The following is a 15,084-nucleotide window of genomic DNA, read 5'->3' as shown; positions in this document are numbered from 1 at the left end:
CAGCCTAGAGCTCAGTTTTTTGTTTTTCTTTTTTTTCAAATTAAACTACAAGGCTATAGGTTTCTGCTTCAGTTTTTCACCTCTAAAGCCGTGGGTGCTAAATAGCACACTTAGGTCAGAAAATTTCAAATCTAGATTCTTGTCCCTTCCAATGCAGGGTTTTTTTTTTTCTTAAACAAACTTTCTACTTTCTTATTTCTGCTTTTTGATGCATTAAACAATACTTAGCCATTTTTAATAATTATTATTTGCAAAGGAGTCTGTCTGTGAACATTTCTCTGTCGACATTACCCAAAGTTTACTCAAACTTCACTCTCAATTCACTTCTATAGATTGTTAAATATAAATCTTACAGTAAGCTATTGCATCATTGCTCAAAGTTCTCATGTTTTTGTAACTTAAGCACATTTAAACAAACAGTTTAGATATATACATAGCTAAAGTTAGTACCTTAATTTTTTGTTAATTATACAATCATTCAACCTCAGAATTACAGACTTTTTTATAAAATGGAAATAATATTTTCAGACCTGAATATATATACAAAATTTTATTTCTATTTTTAAGATCTACATGAGCTTCTTAGAAAAAAATTTTTCTCTAAATTTATGAATAAGAAGACTGACTACCTAAAATAGTGTTCTTCTTTCAGTGGGAACTTAATACACTTGACTACAAGTGGAATACACCTGGCGTATTGAAAACCAAGGCCGTCATTTTCCACCTTACATATGTACAGACAAAAAAGTGACAGTACTAGAACATTAAGTACAAAATCAGAACCTAAGAAGCCTTGAGAAATGTGTCAGGGTTGGGGAAATTTTTCCAGTGAGAAATTATTATTCTACTGAAATCATTTCTATTCCGGCAATATCCTGATTTTATTTTTTATTTGACAAAAATTGTTTAATTAATTTAAAATGTTATTACAGAACTGGTTAAAAATCATGTTATTTTAAGTAAGTGTAAGGTCTAAAAAAAATGGGAAATAAGAACCAAATATGGTTCCTTTTATTTTTCAGGACAATGTTAGCAAAATAAATTAATAATATAATAAAAACATTACTGATTTATAAGTATGTAGGTACTTACTTGAGAGTCTGAGTTTTTTCTTCTGCCAGCTTTATTAAGGTATAATTGACAAAAAAATGTATATATTTAAGGTGTACAATTTGATTTTATATACGTATACACTGAGAAATGCTTGCCACAGTCAAGCTGATTTACACATTCATCACCTCACATAGTTACCTTTGTGTGTGTACTTGCGGCGGGTGGTGAGAGCACAAGATCTATTCTCTTAGCAAACTGCAAGTATGTAATACAGTATTAATAACTAAAGTCACCACGCCATACATCAGAGTTTCAGTGCAGTCTTCTAACATCACATGTTATTCCTACAGGAAGTGTACGAGTGCTGCGTAAGCAAGCAATTTAAATCATCGTTCACCAGCTAACTTTTCCTTTTATAGTCAGTAACCCTAAATGTTACTAATGCTTAATGTTAATGTTTAATGTTAGCCTCACTGACTTCTCCATAATTAATTTTTTAACTAATTAAATAATTCAAAGTAGGAAAAAAAGTAAACTTATTTAGCATCAACACATAAATCATTGAGCAAATTTGGGTAAAATAGATTTGGAATTCATTTAAAGGAAACTAGTAGCAAAAGAAATAAGATCAAGATAGGTAAATAAAGGGATTTAATATGTTAATTATCCCACTTATAGGCCAAAAATGAATGAATTACCACAAAAATATTATTGATGACAATGGACTACAAATGTATAGGTCATTATATAATATATATGATATTGTATGATGTTAACATACAGTATGTAAAATTTAACATCTCGTGTGATATATAGCAATTATAAAGGAAGCAATAAATCTTAGTTGAATGATCAGTTCAAATTTATTACAGCAATGATTCCTACCTAGGAGTTGAATGACAAGTTCAATTCCTTATACATTTACATAAAGAAGGCAAATAAGAAAATTATCCTCTCAATATATAACCTAGGAACAACAAAAAAGACTCGTCCTAGATATATCAAGTGAATATTATCAAAGAATACGGGGGACTTCCCTGGTGGCGCAGTGGTTAAGAATCTGCCTGCCAATGCAGGGGACATGGGTTTGAGCCCTGGTCTGGGAAGATCCCACATGCTGCAGAGCAACTAAGCCCGTGCGCCACAACTACTGAGCCTGCACTCTAGAGCCCGTGAGCCACAACTACTGAGCCCATGCCACAACTACTGAAGCCTGTGTGCCTAGAGCCCGTGCTCCGTAACAAGAGAAGCCACTGCAATGAGAAGTCCGCGCACTGCAAAAAAGAGTAGCCCCCGCTCGTTGCAACTAGAGAAAGCCCACGTACAGCAACGAAAACCCAATGCAGCCAAAAATAAATAAATAAATGAATTGATTAATTAAAATAAAAAAAAAGAATACAGGCATTGGCTGGGTGAATGTCTTCCTCAATCAGGTGCCTCCAATCTGAGGCACTTGCAATAGTATAGCTTTTATTTCAGACAGGAATTTAGTAATCCTGCCCTACCTTACTGTTCACCCATCACTATGCTTGAAGGTAATTACAAACTATCCCATAGTAAAAGGAGAAACAGTCAATTTATTAAAAGTTTTCACCGGGTTATGGTTCAGCTAATTTGGCAACATCCCAATTATTTAACTAATTCTTATTTCTGTCAAAAAGATTGGTATAATGTAGATCCAAAGTGTGCTGTGATTTTAAATTTACAACCGTGAAAAACGATGCTCAAGCATCGTAACTTCTGTGTCGTCAGCAGCTACTGAATTCTCTGCCTGGCACTCACATCTTTGTGTAACCTCCTCCTCTTGAATGTGAGCTGGACCTAGTGACCTGTTTCTAACAAACAGAATATGGCAAAAGTGATGGGATGCCACTTTTGAGATTAGATAACAATAGATTGGGGCTTCCATCTCACTTGCATACGCTCTCTGGTGCTTCTTGTTTGCCTGATTTGATGAAGCCAGCTGTCATGTTTTGAGCTGCCCCTGTGGAGAGGCCCATGTGGCAATGAACCGAGGAAGGACTCCAGCCCACAGCCAGCAAGGAACTGAAGTCCTGAGCTCACCAGCACACAAGGAACAGAATCCTGTCTACCTGAGTGAGCTTGGACGCAGGTCCTTCCCTAGTCAAGACTTGACTTGCCTACAACACGAGCTGACATTTTGACTGCAGTCACAAAAGAGACCCAGAGCACCCAGTTAAGCACAAATTCCTGACCCACAGAAATTACGAGGGAATAAATACTGTTGTTTAAGCTGTGAATTTCATCTAGTTATTAAAAGATAATTAATACAACATCTACACGTTCTCAACAAGCTTGGCAAAAATTATTAAACTCCATTTATTTTAAGGTATATCTCGTGATTGATGCTAGAATGCCAAGAAAATTTATAATGACTGTGTTAGATGTGTATTAATATTCAACTATAATATATAACTTATGGATATAATGTTGGATGATTTGTTCATGTCTTTGTTCAGTCGAAATGGGTAAAAACCTTTCACATTTTAAAACAAAAAGTTATTAATTCTGAAAATGTCCTTCATTTAGATGAAACGCACTAAAACAATTTAATTTTGTATTTATATTTTGAGATGATCTGCCATGGGTTTCTTAACCATACCTGCTGTTAGAATTATATTTTCATTTCATTTATGATATTACCTGTGGTGGAGAAATTTAAAAAAAAAAGTTACTTGCTTATTTTTTGGAGGCACTATGAATACTCATCACAGTTTGTAAAGTACCAATAACTAGTCTCTTGATTCTCAGGTCAGTGCTGTTAGGGCATCATTGACAGAAACAGCCCGTCCCGGACAGGCATGAAAATTACCGCTTACCTAAGTTGTCTCACATCAGGAGCTCCCGATAAGGAACACGGAACTAACAAGCTGCTACAAAACCGACCGAAAATTCGGGAGGGGCCGGAAAGAGGGAGGAGTGGTCAGACAATCTCCCAGAAACCCTTGCTGTGGAATCCATTTTGGCTGAGAGATGCGCACGTCCCCCGGAAGGGCCCTGAGGAGAACGAAACATGGCACGAGGAAGATGACTGGCCAGAGACAACCTGGAAACTAACCCCACCTCCATAGCGCCTGAGACTGAGCCGCGAGGCAGAGCGTTTCTCCTGGGGTCGCTTACCCGGCTGCTTTCAGCTCCGGTGCCGCTTCCAATCAAGTCTTTTGCTCGGCACGTATGTCTGCTCGGACAGTTCATTTCCCATGTAAGACATGAGCCTACCCTCGGGCCCTGGAAGGGGTTCTCCGCCAACATCTTTGGCACTCCAGGGAGGACCCCTACTCCACGACTGACATCCCGACCTCGGGTGCTCACCTGCTCACCTGCCGGCGGACCAGGCCCAGCGGCCGCTACCAGGACCCTTTTGTCCCTGGTCTCCTCCTGACACGAACAGCGGACCCGAGTGCCCAGACCGGGTAAGGAACAAGAGACTTTGTTGACGTCTTGTCCCCTCCTTCTCCCTTTCCTCTTTTCACCCCCAACCTCTTTCCTACCCTCCTTCCTTTCATCCTGTTCCCAGACACAGGAGTCTGGTTGAAGGGCCTCAGTTATCTGGGGCCTGCAGCCTGATCACCTCGCGTTGGCGGAGACCTGGGGATAGCTGATTTCTGTGGGGACCGAGTTCCTATCCTCCCTTCCCAGTAACCCTAGAGAAGAGTCCTGTAATGCCTGGGTGTCTGCAGGTGGCGGGAGCTGCCTGTAAGGCCACCCCTTTTGTCCTTTCTCCTTTCTCTTTTCTTGCAACCTGACCCCCTTTTCTCCCTTTGAAATCTTTGAAAACCCGAGAGTTTTCCATTTACTCCGCCTGTCAGTACTTGGATCTGAAGTTCTGAGTCTTCGTAGGAGGTTTCCTGAGAGACGGAAATCTTTCCTCGCCGTTAATTGTGCATTCTGTGCCTGGGGTCATAATCTGGCGATAGAAAACCTGAGTCGAGCTCCCTGTTTCTGTGAATTCAGCCATCGAGTTGTCCATTTGACCCAGTGCGTCCGGGTGGAAGTGGCTGGCGGGGTTCGGTACAGTTGGACCTGGTCTTGGGTGAAAATTAAAACCTTAGACGTCTGTTTAGGAGTGAACTCACCTGTTGGAACCAGCCCTACGGCCCCTCTGATTGTGCTTATCCTGAGCATTTTCTTTGGCGCATATGCAATCAGGCACTCTGGGTCTGGCAGAGAGCTTACAACCCCTCCAGAATCACAAGTAGGAGCATCCACCCCGGCTCTGGTCCCCTGATAATAGGACACAGACTATACCGCCGGTTCCAATGGGAAACAAGCCTAGTTTCCCTTTGGACACCCCACTGGGTTGTCTTTTGATTCACTGGAAGGGGTGCCAGCTGGACAGATTGAAAAGGAAAGAACTTATCAGATATTGCACTCAGGACTGGCCTATGTACCCCTTGGGGGATGGGGAAAAATGGCCCCCCTCGGGGTCATTAGGACTTAGCACCATTTTGCAGCTTGGTTTATATTGTAAACTTGAGGGCAAGGAAGATGAGATTCCCTATGTTCAAGCCTTCATGGCCCTCTACCAAGACCACAAGAAAAGGAGAAAATATAAGCTCAGAGACCCTGATAAATGCCTCTTCAATGTCCGTTTGGCAAAGGCTGGGATGGAAGACCCCCTTGATGTTCTCCTGATTCCCCCAAAGGGAGTGTTAACAAGAGCTCATTCTCAGGCCCTGGAAGGGTCCCCCTGGCAACAGAGCCCTTCAAATACAGGTTATCTCAAAAACAAAAGCAACAGAAAAATCATTACTTGGAATTACTTCAGGGGTAACACCAAGTCTAACAGATACATAATTTTAAACAAAAAAGAAATATCCAATATCTTGGGAAACTAAAATAGTATCTTTTTATTTTCCTCGTAAGAGAATTAATTCAAGACTAGCAGTGGATCATACTGCTTCTGTTTGATCTTTTTGAGGTATTCATTTTAGGGATAAGAACATATGAAAATGCTGAAGAAGTTTCAGATTTATTTTAAAATGGGAATAACAAGCATCAAAGGCTAATAATAGCCTTTGAATACATAATACAATGCTGGTGAAATACTAAATAAAGACTATCTAAGTATATAGTTTTACCTTAAAAGGGGCTACATTATAGGCTGTAGTTTATAACCAATATGTTTCTGTAGTTTTAATACATGTAAAGTTATTTATTCCATCTATGGCTGTTTTATCTTGCATTAAGACAGTCTTCACAGTTGGAAGAATGTTGTTTATTTTGAGAAGCTCTGACATTCCATCCTTCTTTTTAATCTTTGCACTGAAGTTAAGACTTCTGAAGTTTAAAAGATGGCTCTGTAAGCCCTGAGGGAAGAATGAAACTTCCTGAAAAGCAGAAAATCCAAGAGGAGAATCATCTTGCTTCCTAAACTGTGGTAAAAGTAAATCACTGACTGTTTAATGGAAAATTTAAAGTCATATAAACTCCACTGTCCCACACAATTCTTGCCACCTGAGGAAGGGAACAGGAGGAAAACTGAGAGTGAAGAGAGGTAGCAGTTTTGATACTTTAAAATTGGTTCTTTTCTCACACATACACACACACACACACATGCACACACACACACACAAATGGTAACTGTGTGAGGTGATGAATGTGTTAATGGACTTGACTGTGGTGAGCAATTTCACAATGTATATGTATGTTAAATCATCACATTGTATACCTTAAAAAATCATGTCATACAATCTAAATACATACAATTTTTATGTGTCAGTCATACCTCCACAAGCTGAAAATAAATCCCGATCAAAGAAAATCAAAGATACTTCTGAATCACAAAAACTAAATCACAAAGGTGGAAACTTAACACAAATTTAGAAAAGAAAATTTAGTAGCATACATTTGAAGTTTATGCATTTTCCTTTAACCTTTCCCTTACAAATCACTTGTCAATATGCAGAATACTCTGTTGCAGTGATTTTTGAATAAGAACTATTTCCCCTTTTGGCTATGAAGAATGATATCAATAGAGGTCACAAAATCCATTCGCGATCGAGCCGGGGTCAGAATCTAGCCTTTCTAGTAAAATCCAGTGCCCATTCTCATAATGTAGTCTACAGACAGGTGGAGTTTCTAAAATGTATTATTTCAATAAATACAGTATAGGGCTTCCCTGGTGGCGCAGTGGTTGAGAGTCTGCCTGCCGATGCAGGGGACACGGGTTCGTGCCCCGGTCTGGGAGGATCCCACATGCCGTGGAGAGGCTGGGCCTGTGAGCCATGGCCGCTGAGCCTGCGCGTCCGGAGCCTGTGCTCCGCAATGGGAGAGGCCACAACGGTGAGAGGCCCGCGTACCGCCAAAATAAATAAATGAATAAATAAAGTATAAATTGAGGTATAAGAATAATGTCTTACATTCAACAGATCTGTGGTCTCCTGGTAGTTCCCCGAATTTTGAAACCCCTGAGCCTTCTATTCTATAAGCCACATTCCTGTCTTCAAACATCTCTCAAAAACTTCCAGTGTGATGCCATAGAAAGCATAGGGTAGAACCTGGTTAATTATTTCTAATTCTAGCTGAACTATTTTTACATAATTGCTAAAATGTATAACTGCATTCATGCTTGCATCTCTACTCACCAGATTTCACATGACAGCTCCACAAATCCTAAAGGTGTCACTATGTCAATATTCTCAATGGTTCCAGGACCATGTGCAGTATTTGGAGATATTTTTGAAATACACTTGATAACAGGATGTGGAAAAGAAGAGAACAGAGAATAAGAGGAAAGAGAACACGAAAAGTTGAATTGAAGCTTTATAATTTTGCATTGAGACTTTTCAGTGACCAGAGCCTGTACTTACTGAAAAGTGTGTGATAATGTTGCCCTTGTAATGTAAAGTAAATAATTTTGCCAGCATCCATCTTTTTCCTGTCAAATATTTCAAGGATTGGGGTCTTTGTGGCAGCTTAAAAGCCTTTGTCAGAGTTAGCAGAATCTCATTTCTTTTATTCTTCCACATTTGTTCAGGTAAAAGATGTGGATCCTTGATAAGTGTCTTTATCTAGTTGCAGCTTGTGTTATCACTATTGACTCTGCTTTATAGAGGAGCAAATACATTTCATGAGGACCTCAAATGTCCTTTCTATTTTTGATCAGTATTACACAAAACATTGATAGATTAATCGTGAGGTGGGGGGCAGGCTTAATGATTATTTCTTAGATGCTATGCTTGCAGAACGTTCTGTCTGAGCACAGCATTCCCCAGATTGGGGGAAGATGCGAGACCAGTGTAGATTAGGTAAGTTCTAAAGAAGCTACAGGGCCTGGAACCTGGAGGGGGCAAAGCAAACCTATTTAAGGAGATGGTGAACTACAGTATGAAGATTACACATTTGAAATAAGATAGATTTCATGTCAATTCCCAAATCTGACCCTTAGCTCTGTGAATTTGGACAAATTACTCAGTGCTCGTGAAGCTCAATTTTCTTCTTTATAAAATGTGATTAATAATGGTAACCTCTTAGGAGTTTCAGAAAAATTACATGAGCAGGTCTGTGTTAATCCCTTGGTTCAGTGCTGGGCATGCAGTAGGTCTATTAATTAGAGCACAGGTTATGCCGTCATGACAAAGATATAAAAAATGCAGTGATTCAAACAGATGACAACATATTTCTTTTTTTTTTTAGCATCTTTATTGGAGTATAATTGCTTTACAATGGTGTGTTAGTTTCTGCTTTATAACAAAGTGAATCAGTTATACATATACATATGTTCCCATATCTCTTCTCTCTTGCGCCTCCCTCCCTCCCACCCTCCCTATCCCACCCCTCTAGGTGGTCACAAAGCACCGAGCTGATCTCCCTGTGCTATGCGGCTGCTTCCCACTAGCTATCTATTTTACGTTTGGTAGTGTGTATATGTCCATGCCACTCTCTCACTTTGTTACAGCTTACCCTTTGCCCTCCCCATATCCTCAAGTCCATTCTCTAGTAGGTCTGCGTCTTTATTCCCATCTTACCCCTAGGTTCTTCATGACCTTTTTTTTTTTTTTCTTAGATTCCATATATATGTGTTAGCATAGACTCTACTACCCAAAGCAATCTACAAATTCAATTCAATCCCTGTCAAACTACCACTGGCATTTTTCACAGAACTAGAACAAAAAATTTCACAATTTGTATGGAAACACAAAAGACCCCGAATAGCCAAAGCAATCTTGAGAACGAAAAACGGAGCTGGAGGAATCAGGCTCCCTGACTTCAGACTGTACTACAAAGCTACAGTAATCAAGACAGTATGGTACTGGCACAGAAACAGAAATATAGATCAATGGAACAGGATAGAAAGCCCAGAGATAAACCCACGCACATATGGTCACCTTATCTTTGATAAAGGAGGCAAGAATATACAGTGGAGAAAAGACAGCCTCTTCAATAAGTGGTGCTGGGAAAACTGGACAGGTACATGTAAAAGTATGAGGTTAGAACACTCCCTAACACAATACACAAAAATAAGCTCAAAATGGATTAAAGACCTAAATGTAAGGCCAGACACTATCAAACTCTTAGAGGAAAACATAGGCAGAACACTCTATGACATAAATCACAGCAAGCTCCTTTTTGACCCACCGCCTAGAGAAATGGAAATAAAAACAAAAATAAACAAATGGGACCTAATGAAACTTAAAAAGCTTTTGTACAGCAAAGGAAACCATAAAGAAGACCAAAAGACAACCCTCAGAATGGGAGAAAATATTTGCAAATGAAGCAATGGACAAAGGATTAATCTCCAAAATTTACAAGCAGCTCAATAACAAAAAAACAGCCCAATCCAAAAATGGGCAGAAGACCTAAATAGACATTTCTCCAAAGAAGATATACAGATTGCCAACAAACACATGAAAGAATGCTCAACACCATTAATCATTAGAGAAATGCAAATCAAAACTAAAGTGAGATATCATCTCACACCAGTCAGAATGGCCATCATCAAAAAATCTAGAAACAGTAGATGTTGGAGAGGGTGTGGAGAAAAGGGAACACTCTTGCACTGTTGGTGGGAATGTAAATTGATACAGCCACTATGGAGAACAGTATGGAGGTTCCTTAAAAAACTACAAATAGACCTACCATACAACCCTGCAGTCCCACTACTGGGCATATACCCTGAGCAAACCAGAATTCAAAAAGAGTCATGTACCAAAATGTTCATTGCAGCTCTATTTACAATAGCCAGGAGATGGAAGCAACCTAAGTGTCCATCATTGGACGAATGGATAAAGAAGATGTGGCACATATATACAATGGAATATTACTCAGCCATAAAAAGAAACGAAATTGAGTCCTTTGTAGTGAGGTGGATGGACCTAGTCTGTCATACAGAGTGAAGTAAGTCAGAAAGAGAAAAACAAATACCATATGCTAACACATATATATGGAATCTAAGACAACATATTTCTATTTTATGACAGTCTGGAGAGCAGGGGTCCGGGGAGAGTAGGCAGCTCAGCTCAGCAGGAAATTCAAGGACAGACCCAGGTTCCTTTGATCTTGCTGCTTTGCTGCCCTCTCAGTTGTTGTGTTGACTGCATGTTCAAAGCTGACTCTCACAATATGTCAACCAGAGTCCCAGCAAGAAACACGTTACACAGTCCATTGGCCTATTTGAAGTAAGTGTAATAAAGGGACAATTTACAACAGCAGGACAGGGGAAAGGAACCAAAAAGGTTTGGTGTAACAGATAAGAGAAGACCACAGCACAGCCTCTGGCATCTTGCTTGAAGTGACAAGAAGAGGGAGAAATTACCAGAATCTGTGGGAGAGAGCCATCCAACAAGACCTGTGATTTTCAGTGGAATGTAGCAGCAACATACAGCAGTCCTGGAATGGGCAGAAGCAGGGGAATAAATACCTGACCCTGTTCTCTTCTTACCCTCTGATTAGCCCTGGAAGACACATTCCAAACCCTGATCCTGAGGACAAGTGAGCCTATGGATGCTGTTCCTAACATCAGCCTCCCAGAGCACACAGTGTAACAAAGGGGCAAGAAGAAAAAAATAGCATGTTCCATCAGAAACCATCTTTTGTCATTTATCCTGAAGAAAAAATATACGTTCCCCAAACAGACAACATACTAAGTCCCATCAGCTGTTGTATAAGCACAGAACAATGTCCATTTAATCACACTCTGATCTGACAACTAACTTCAGTTACTATCTGCACTTGTCATATGAGAAAAAGAAGGGAACATGAACAATGAACTAATACAAATTGTAACTGCTACTGGCCCCTCTCCTCTTTCCGCCTTCCGCTTGCCTCCTGGCAGTACCTTGGCTGGACTGGATTCTTTATAAGACTGAATAACACAAAGCTTTATTCCTTCAGTATCCATTGGTCTTGCCTTTATTGATTTGCTTATCAGTTTCATTCCTAGGAAATTTGGGATGGATTAGCTATTAAAAAGACCCAGTCAATCAACACATTAAATTCTGTGCCACCCCTGTTACTAATTGCTACCATTCTATACCTGTGACCAGATCTTCTCTGATTTTAAGTGACATAAGATGACCTCTACCTACTATGATCTCATTCTTCTCATTTGGATCAAGAACCTAAATTAGTTGTGGTATTCCTCTTTTTCATTTCTAGCCTAGAGAGAAGAGCTACCCTAAATGTCTCAAAGATACTGGTGCCTCTATCACTAAGGCATATTTTACTGCTGTGGCAAAGAGAATGCCCTCCTGGATTAAACCACTCCAGTGGATATGGTTTAAGACTAACTTAAGACCTTATACATAATAGATCCACTTCAATATTCTGATGCTTGAGCCTGTGTACTCCTTCCTCTAGAATATGTCAGAACAGGGCTGGTATTTCATCCTCATTGACTTTAGGTGAAGCAGTTAGCCCCCTCACAGAATATAAGTGCCACTCCCCTGGACTCAAGCCAACATCTTAAATCCAGAACACTGAGTAAGTGTGCCCGTGTCAATAAATTCAGGTTGATAGGTCTTATATTTTGTATGCCTTTTCTAACACCTTCAGAACACAATTTCATTATGATTGTCAGGTTTTTGTTGATCAGCTTTGACAATGTCATGTAACTCTTCCAGTATATAGGCTATTTTCTGCCAAGTCTTATGCTTTTATATTGACAATAGGCTAGAAAATAACTTATTATGAGCTTGGAGGAAAATGAGGAGTTATCAGGGTGGGTGCTGGAGAGAATCCTCTTAGAAGGCAACTGCCCAATATACAGTAATTTAAATATTTTTCAGGTAGGATAAATCTAGTTCCCTCAGACAAAGAGGAGACTACTTCCAACAGAAAAGGAGATTCTAAATAATTGAGAGTTCAGTTTCTTAGCTTCAAGTGTCAAATACCCAATATCAGGGTTTCAATCTTTCCCATCACTCCCCTTACCTTAGCATCACCTTACCTGGTGGGAATGAACATTTAATTGGTGCTACAATTCTGCAGCCTATGAAATCAGCCTCTGTGTCTGACTCTCAGTCTTGTCTTCCCCACAGAGATTTGCTAACTTTGCATCCATAGAATGAGTTAAACATCCAAGGTCATCATTTTGGTGTTTTTTTCCTACGTATCATTTTTAGGGACAACAGAAGGAACCAGCTTACCCCACAATTCTTATATTTACTGTGATCTCCTGAGTGACTAAAGCGCCATAGCTACCTTATCCGTAGATGCTTTTATCTGTATCCTTTTTTTCCCAGCAAGGGAGATGCCATATATATGAGCAAACCTTTCCCATAAACGTACTTACTTAAGGGTTTGTTTCCTGATACAACTCTTTGTACTGTTTACTATATCAATCCAGGTCTCAAAAAGTAATGTCGCAGATGGGGGTGGGGGAAGACATTACACTCAAGCTAAAAATGAGAAGAGTTTAATAAAGGGGCTAGTTACAAAGGTATAGGTAGGTTTAAATGAACTCAAAGATAAAGGAGCTATCATCATGCCTAGACCTGAAGAGGAAATGAGAGAACTGCTTCTAAAATGCAGAAGGGATAACCACAGGTGAAGGTGGTCCTATGGACCACCTCATAGGAGTGGTCTTGAGGAAAAGAACACAACATCTGGACAGAGAGAGAGAGACGAAAGAATAAATTTATCCTCCCACCAACCAGCCTTCCGTTGACCAAACCCAATTGAGAATCAGAGCACCTGGGAGTCCATAAGAACCAATTTCCCAGGGCACAGAAAAAATGAGTGGTGGCTCTAGAGGGGCAAACAGAAAATATCCAGCCCTACAATTAATTCCAGGATCCAGTCCATGAGAAGAGGAGAAGTACCAGAAGATAAGCAATGGCTTTTAAAAAATGACCGAGAATGTGAGCACTTAGACTCCTCTTGCATCTCTTTGATCAAAATTCAGGCACATGTCCACAGTATCAGCAAGGAAGACTAAGAAATATAAATTCAAGCTGAGTGGTCATATGTACAGCTAAAACTTGGAGGTTTTATAACTAAAATAGAGAATAAAATGAATATTGAGGGAAATTTAGTGAATTCTGTCATAGTAGATTGTCAGGAAATGTCAATAATAATTATTGTTAATAGTGGTATTAGTGGCAAAATAAAGTAAAATGATGTAAATGGAATGTGATTATCAATCATTTAACACATGTTCACTTACTGTCTACTTCGTGTCCAGAACTATGCATTTGACAGAGGTTATAGAGGGATCTCTTGCACAATCCTTAACTTGCTAAAGTTGGTTGAGTCTCCATTCCAGTCACCTCTCTGTCAGTTGTATAGATCACCTCTTTAGGGCAAATAAGGGAAGTAACTAATGTATCAAAATGTATTTTCATGGCAGGAAAAAGGAATATAGTGGTTAGGTAGAGCAAAGGTAATAGAATCCTACGAAATTGGCGTTAGATCTATTTAGTTAATATTTTTAAGCACCGACTGTGTTCCAACAATGATAATTTAGCAGTTAATAAAAAAAAAGGTCCTGTTCTCTTGGAGCTTATTTGTTGGTTGGGGTTACAGTAAAAATACATATAATTCAGGCTGAGAGATACCATTTTAACCAGGATTGTCAGGGAAGTGCTATCTAAAAAGGCAATACTTGAATGCAGTGTTGGAGAAATCCATAAAGAGAGGTGAGAAGAATATTTAAGGCTGAGGGAACAATAACTGTACATGCCTTGAGATAAGAGAATGCTTGTCATGGATAACAGCCAGTAGCCCAGAGGAGAAACAAGTGAATGGAGAATGACACGATACAAGGTCTGAAATAGGAATGGACCTGATTGTGTACGTTCTTGTCCATTAGAAGATTTTGGATTTTATGAATGTGAATTGCATCTTTTAAAGAGGAAAGTGGCCACACATGATTTCCCTTTTACGTGTGTCATGCTGACTTCTGTGAAAGAAACCATGGTGTTGTGAACATAATTGTGGTTGGTGGTAGTAAGAAGTGGTTGGATTCCACATATATACTTAGAAGGTATGGCTGGTAAAAATTGACTTAATGTATTAGTTTGAGATGTTTCTGAGGAAAAGAAGTTAGGATGACTAATGTTTCCAGGCTAAACAACTGAGTAGATACTGGGAGGGAAATCAATGATTTGTTTGGGGCCTGTTAAATTTGTGATGCAAATATATTCTGATATTAGCTTATATGCTAATGAAATGTTAATTTTAAGTTAGAAAAGAAATTAAACAAAATAGTCCAATATTTACATTTTTTTCATAGCTGGGATGGTATACAAGGTTTAAATAGTTGGGCATAGATTATTTCTATGAAAGATACCAGAAAGAATACTTTCAATGCATTCACCTCTCAAATTCCGTGATGAAAGAAAAAGTGGTAGCCTTTCACTAAAAATGTAGTACTGCCAATCACTGGCCTTAATTCATTTCTTTCATTTTAACTCATTCAGATTCGAATGAAGGATGAATTGTTTCTCTTGACAAGTATGATTTACTAAGTCATATTTATGTTTCAAAGAGGTGAATGGCTCAAGAGAGGTCATTGGGGTGAGCTAATGTCTTCTCTTATTCTATTTTAATTTATGTTTTATACAGGTG

General features: G+C 39.2%; 1 long non-coding RNA gene across 2 annotated transcripts in view; it reads left to right on the top strand.

Moving 5' to 3' along the window:
• The first annotated feature begins 3,939 nt into the window (after positions 1-3,939).
• Positions 3,940-15,084, top strand: part of LOC307197229 — a 143,200-nt gene continuing 132,055 nt past the window's right edge. For both annotated transcript variants that reach the window (XR_013831357.1, XR_013831358.1), the window contains exon 1: positions 3,940-4,487. This is a non-coding gene — a long non-coding RNA (uncharacterized lncRNA). The remainder of the gene's footprint in view (positions 4,488-15,084) is intronic.

Source organism: Stenella coeruleoalba (assembly GCF_951394435.1).
Source record: "Stenella coeruleoalba genome assembly, chromosome: 14".
NCBI classification, from domain to species: Eukaryota; Metazoa; Chordata; class Mammalia; order Artiodactyla; family Delphinidae; genus Stenella; species Stenella coeruleoalba.
This window is presented reverse-complemented; position numbering and strand designations above follow the sequence as displayed.